The sequence below is a fragment of the Gigantopelta aegis genome, chromosome 9 (assembly GCF_016097555.1).
Source record: "Gigantopelta aegis isolate Gae_Host chromosome 9, Gae_host_genome, whole genome shotgun sequence".
Classification (NCBI taxonomy): Eukaryota; Metazoa; Mollusca; class Gastropoda; order Neomphalida; family Peltospiridae; genus Gigantopelta; species Gigantopelta aegis.
Genome location: NC_054707.1, coordinates 47,330,311 through 47,337,562, shown reverse-complemented (window position 1 = coordinate 47,337,562; position 7,252 = coordinate 47,330,311). Strand labels below are relative to the sequence as shown.

The 7,252-nt window shown below is 36.3% G+C and overlaps 1 long non-coding RNA gene across 1 annotated transcript; it reads left to right on the top strand.

The window, feature by feature from the left end:
* Positions 1 to 455: 455 nt before the first annotated feature.
* LOC121380651 lies at positions 456 to 3,078 on the top strand. Its single transcript, XR_005958987.1, has 3 exons — positions 456 to 770; positions 2,253 to 2,359; positions 2,955 to 3,078. It is a non-coding gene; the product is annotated as an uncharacterized LOC121380651 (long non-coding RNA).
* The last annotated feature ends 4,174 nt before the right edge of the window (positions 3,079 to 7,252 follow it).

Here is a 7,252-nt window from a genome sequence, read left to right as displayed (position 1 = left end):
GGGGGGGGGGGGGGGGGGGGATGCAGCAATGACATGAGGTGGAATGCCAATGGAACTTTGGTGGAGGTTTGGAGGGGATGGGGGGGGGGGCTAGAAGCGCCTCTATAAAACCACGCTTTTGGTTGGAGAACGCACACATGCTACACACACATACACACGCGTATATACACACGCGTACATACACACACGCGCAACCTCGTCGCACACGCACACACAATGGCCAAACTCGCCCGATTCTTAAAAACTCCATAAAACCACGCCTTTGGTTGAAGCAGGCACACTAGTTCCATATACACAAAACACTCGCGGACTCGCACGCACGCACGCAAACACACACACAGCATAATTTCGACACAAACGAAAATGCTTTACAGCACTCGACTGACCTGTCGTAAAATATGACTACGTCACGACTACCAGAAAGGAAGCTGGTAATCAATCATGCACGTCTGGTTTCCGGGTACAGTGAATATTACAGATTAAAGATTAAATACAAGATTTACAATTAAAAAAACACACAAAAGGTTAAACTTAAGGAAATAAAAAACGAACCTCATACTCTTTAAAAAAAAAAATATTATAAAGAAGAAAAGAAACTAATCGACATTATTGTCATATATTATCGTTTGGTTTCCGCCTGTTTTTCAGTATAAAAACCGGAGATCTGAAATCTAATCATTGTGAAAGGATTAAAACTCTTAAATTGGACACTGGTTGAGGAGGTTGTATCATCAACATGAATTTTGGTAGCATATTGACCGCTCTTGTCTGTAAGTACTCTCTGTCTTGATCTTGTAGATTGATGGACTGTTATTAATTGATACGACAAAACATATCTTCTCAGTCTCAGTATCAACAACAACTGATAATACGTTAAAGACATTATAAATACGTGTATTTACAAACTAGTATATTTTCTTACCAATAAGGTAAAAAGATCTTCCTTTGATATTATTAAAAACACAATAAACAAAACGTTTTATTGAAATGGGTTTCTAGTTTATAATATTTATTTCTCTATATACAGGATGAAAACACCAGGGCGTGTTCAGGGGGCCGAGCGCTCGCAAACATTTTGACTGGTACCATGATATTGTATCACGTAACATTTTTCTAACGTGAGACGCAAAAACCAGTCTACCGAGCGACCGCTATCGTTCGCCCGCCTGGACAGGCCACAGAAGGTTTCTGATATATATATATATATATATATATATATATATATATATATATATATATATATATATATATACACACATATATATGTGTGTGTGTATATATATATATGTGTGTTTTTATATATATATATTTGTTTTTTTACGTTTCTATAAGCAAAGCCTTTAGTCGTTTCCAGATTAAGGTTTGGAAATTTTAGGTCATGGAGTGCTGGATGAATTTGTAGGTAATTAGTAAATACAGACTAAGATACATTTAACACGGTTAGAAGTGAAAACATGATAATAAATACGGGATCACACCAACACAAAGAGCAGAAAATGGTTGTGAAAATCCATAGTGTCAGCAAGTTAACTGTGTTACCGATATTCAATCAAACATTACTAACATTCAATCTCACATTACTGACATTCAGTCGCACATTACTGACATTGTCTCACATTACTGACATTCAGTCTCACATTACTGACAGTCAATCTCACATTACTGACAGTCAATCTCACATTACTGACATTCGATCTCACATTACTGATATTCAGTCTCACATTACTGTCAATCTCACATTACTGACAGTCAATCTCACATTACTGAGTCAATCCCACATTACTGACAGTCAATCTTACATTACTAACAGTCAATCCCACATTACTGACAGTCAATCTTACATTACTGACAGTCAATCCCACATTACTGACAGTCAATCTCACATTACTGTCATACAATTTCACATTACCTCTTTGTATTTTGTACAGATATTATGACGCTAATAGCGACTGTATTGTGGTGTACAATACTAAGTTTTCCTTAATTTCGTTCTCTTAGTATATTTCTGGTAAAAGACTAAAGACGACGCCACACAATATTAGTGCCTGGTATTGCATAGCAACCGATGGAATCCTAATGTTATCTTGTCACACTCTGCTATTCTCGGACGAAGCACTCGTGTCGTGTGGCGTAACCTTCCGATTCAGAGGGAAATACCACCAATTGTTGAAACAGGACCAAGACTTTAACACAACTTTCTCTTTTTTATTCTTTTTGATTTTCACCAGCTCCCATATAACATTTCATTACAGTTTCAGTGTTTCTGTTTGCGACGGCACAAGCCTGCTGTTGTGGCTCCGGTCATGGTTCAGGTCACGGTCACGGTCACGGGCACGGTCACCATGACAAGAAATAACCTGTAAGTAAAGCTAAAATATACGCTTTGTATTCATCAAATACAATAGTTAACTCAATGCAAGTTCAGTGCTAGATAAGTCATGCATTTCAATTTAACTTGGTATTCATGCTAATATCCTATTCTGGTTCACACCCCTGTCATGGAGACACACCTCAGCTATCTGGGTTGTCTGTCCAAGACAGTTAGTGGTTAGTGGTTGGTGAAAAGACAAATTGGTGTGGTGGCTTGTGACGTGCCCACTGAGCTGGTAAAATCTAACCCTGAGTGGGAACCGCTGGCCTTTAATGACACCATAATCATCATCATCATCGTCATCATCTTCATCATTGTCAGCGTCATCACCATCACTCTCTCTCTCTCTCTCTCTCTCTCTCTCTCTCTCTCTCTCTCTCTCTCTCTCTCTCCCCCCCCCTCCTCTCTCTCTCTCTCTCTCTCTCAATCGGCGAAATAACCATGTATTAGACACCAATTCACCCTTTGCGTAAAGTGTGTTGAGGCGTTGTTAAACAAATATTCGTTTCCTTACAATAAAATAATGTTAGTTACTTAGATTTTGTTTAAAATATACTGGTAACAATATTGTTGTTTGTTTCAGATACGCGAATGAAAATTGGGAAAACCCCACAAAGTCATCAAAGAACAACATATGAATACACAATTTGTGACACAGATTTTGTAATTTTTTACTTTATTAAAAATAAAATAAAACTAGCAACTAATTTGTGTACGTTTGTGTTTCTCTTTGTACTTTTAAAGCTACGCTCATACCCGCATTTTGGATTGAGGTCTCGCCACTGAATATATCCAAGAAGGAAAGTGTTTGTATATTTGTAGAATGAATAAGACTGCGGGTTAGCAAAATGAAATATCATGTTCAGATGTTAATTCAAACCAAAATAATTAAATTTTCTTTGCTACGCGGTCAATTCTTAAATAAACATTTGGCTTCTCTACTGTAACCAGAAAACTAAATTTGCTTAAGCAGGGGATTGAGCAAGCGATTATTATTATTATTTATTTTTATTTTATTTATTTTGGAGGGGAACGAGGGTTATTTTGTTGTTTAATATGTTGTTTGTTGTTCTTTTTTTGTAACTCTTTTTTTTCTACATTTTACAAGTTTTAAATGGTGTGTGTGACAAATGAAAATGCATAATTATTAGGTAACAGGTTTGGTCTGCTTACAACTTACCATAATATATAATATTACACTGCCTAATTCATTTCATGTAAAATCTGTCTGTTGGGCACATAATAATTTATCCCAAAATTATTGGCAGCAAATTCATCACTGAAATCTCAAAATTACCGTAACTATTGAAAATGACAAATAAAAATGTATATGTAATTACCGCACATTATTTTACCCTTAGCCGCAAAATTATTTACTCTATAAAATGTTTTAACCGCAAAACATGTTACTCAAAATGCTTTCACCTTCACGTGGGAAAACGTCGAGTTTTGTCTTTTAATATAATCTACAGCACTGTAATTAATGTTTATCTTTGAAAATATGTTTGCAATAACTGTACCCTTAGTTATTTATCAGTGCCAGTTGTAGGTCACTACTTAGGAATGAAAATGCAGCCAATAGTAGGTATAAATATGTTATTATATGGGTGCAATAGCTTTTCACGTTTCACGTACCAATTTATTTATCTTGATATTAGAGATGCACAAGAGGAAATATACTGTGATTAGATCAGCAAACTTATGTTAACACCCCTGCGCGTGCTGTAACCTCACGGTGGTGCAGGGTTGTAACATTCTTTTTGAGAATGGCCAATACAGCACAAATTGAAGTTTAGAGTAAAAGTCAGTATCTTATCTGTGATATTTGTATTTGTATTTTTGCACAGTTCTTTATACTGTTTTTATTTATATCTTGAAATTTTCTGTTGATGTTGATCATCACCTTGTTTGTTTCCATTACCATAGTTTGACACCCAATAGCCGATGTATTTTTCGTGCTGGGGTGTCGTTAAACATTCATTCATTCATTCATTTATGTTAACACAAATATGAGAATTTTTTTTCAAAGCAACACTTTACTCTTACCTCCATCAGTAGCGTGTAAGCTCTGAAGACCGCGGCGTATTTTTATCCAACCGCAGTGGCTTTATCCGTATGACCAGCGTGGTAACTTTTTCAGATTATTTAAGAAAAAACAACAACAATACTCCCCCCCCCCCCCCCCCCCCCACCAAATAACAACAACAAAAACCCCATTAAAAACAAACACCAAACACGAAACACAAAACCCCCAACAAATAAACAGAAAACTATCAACAACCCAAAACCTGCTTTGTCGCAGCATTTTTTTTTATTGCTGAAGAAAGACACCCATGAAAACAATTAATTGATTCTGGTTTCTCCTCTTTCTAGGCTAGTTGTGTATTGAACAGAGTTAACTCCCATGCTTATAAAACGAAGTCCTACTATACGGCTTAGGCTGAATTAAAAGAATTATCAGCAATTTGGCGAATTTAGACAGAAAATGTTAATTTGCCAAATACTAAAATGGTGATAGATCTACAAAGTACTGGCAATTTTCGAATAATAAAGTTTTACACGGGTTTTTTTTCGAATTAACATCAAGCTCATCTAACTATATTTGGCCAAAAAAAGTAAAAGTAAAACTCTTTAAAAGAGTACTCTTTATTTTCATTTATTATTATTTTTTTAGTGAACTGTATAAAACAAAAAGTTCACTACAGGAAGACGTTTGTCAATATTTCATGTTTGTAAATAGTTACATTTGAAGGAGAATGCTATTTTGAGAACCTTTCTACACTGCCATTCGTTTATGAAGAGTGATGTTGATCATAGCAATGGGTCTGTTCCAACATTTATCGAGACTGCAGAATTAACAATGATGGTTTATTCTAAATGGATAAATAATAATAAAAAATATATACAAGAGACTACAGCTTTAAAGGGGCAGTCTCAAATAACAGAAAATATTTATTGACTTTTTTTGGTGTAAAATGGAAAGATTAAACATATAATTACATCTAAATAATTTCATTTCTGTTATTTTTATGTTTTTTATATTATTGCAAAATCCAGCGAGGGTGACCGACAGGTTAACACGTGAAGTCACAGTTGAAATTTGACTTGCATCTCCATATTGACAAAGAAATGACCGCTATTTAATGGATACGTGATGAATATTCTGTACGCACTTTATATTTTTTTCCAAAGATTCCCAAGGAAAGCACTGTTTACGCCGAATGGCGGCTCATTACAATTTTTATATTCTCGAGGTTCTTATACAAAGATACTGTGTGGGATCGATTAATTTGTAGTTATTTATCACTAATACATATAAAATATGGAAAGGTTACACTTACAACTTTGTGACTGCACCTTTAAGAAAGATTAAAGTGTATAAAAGTCGTGTATGTCACGATGACAATAAAATAAACAACCCTACAATTATGATAGGTTATTAAGGATTGTTGGTAAATCATGCTTGCTTAGGAATAAATATTCCACGATTGCTGAGTAGTAAACATTAAAATTTAATTATCTCAAAACGCCCAAAGTATGACATCACAGGTTATTCATTGGACCATTCATATACATCTAGGAATAAACATAAGATAAAGACAAACTAAAGTTTGTTTTGTTTAACGACACCACTAGAGCACATTGATTTATTAATCATCGGCTAGTGAATGTCAAACATTTGGTAATTGTGACCCGTAGTCATCAGAGGAAACCCTTGTATTGTATACCGGCCTCGGTGGCGTCGTGGCAGGCCATCGGTCTACAGGCTGGTAGGTACTGGGTTCGGATCGCAGTCGAGGCATGGGATTTTTAATCCAGATACCGACTCCAAACCCTGAGTGAGTGCTCCGCAAGGCTCAATGGGTAGGTGTAAACCACTTGCACCGACCAGTGATCCATAACTGGTTCAACAAAGGCCATGGTTTGTGCTATTCTGCCTGTGGGAAGCGCAAATAAAATATCCCTTGCTGCTAATCGGAAGAGTAGCACATGTAGTGGCGACAGCGGGTTTCCTCTCAAAATCTGTGTGATGCTTAACCATATGTCTGACGCCATATAACCGTAAATAAAATGTGTTGAGTGCGTCGTTAAATAAAACACTTCTTTCTTTCTTTGTATTGTATTTTCAAAATATCGTAAATACACCGTTCTTACCTATCGTAGATCTTACGACAGGTTCCTACAGGGTCTGTCGTAGACTAGGAACCAATATGGCGGCTTACTTTTTATGATGCTGTTAATGATAAAGACAGAGATACAGCTTCCCAGTTTTGTAAACCGAGTTTTTCGAGATCATACTCGCCTTTTAGACTGTATGAACGACGAAGAACTTGTATTACGGTATCGTATGCCATACCATGCTACTTTTCATCTATTAGACAGCGTTTGTGTGTGTCGATAACATAAACAAAAGTACTTACAATACGGTCTATAGAAATGTAAAATATCCCAAACTCAAAATTTTAAAACAGTGTATTTCAACCTTATGCCACCTATTTCAGAAAATTTACCAATCGATATAATGGGGCCCGATTGAGGTTGTTGAAGAAGGCACAATAGTGGGGCAGATAACAAAAACATGTACACTTTTGGTTAAAAGCATGAAACTTGGCACATATATACCGTGACCCATTACAAGCATTTCAGATATGAACCCAAGTCAACAGCATCCCCTGGTGGCCAGGGGGATCTATAAATGTATCCCTCCCCCTTTTAATGGGGAGGTTGACACCCCCCCCCCCCCCCCCCAAACAATTGAACCTTTGGTTAAAAACATAAAACTTGACACATATATACCTAGACCCATTACAAACATTTTCAAATATGGTCGTAAGTCAGGAGAGCACACTGTTGGCCAGAGAATATCTACAAATGACCCCC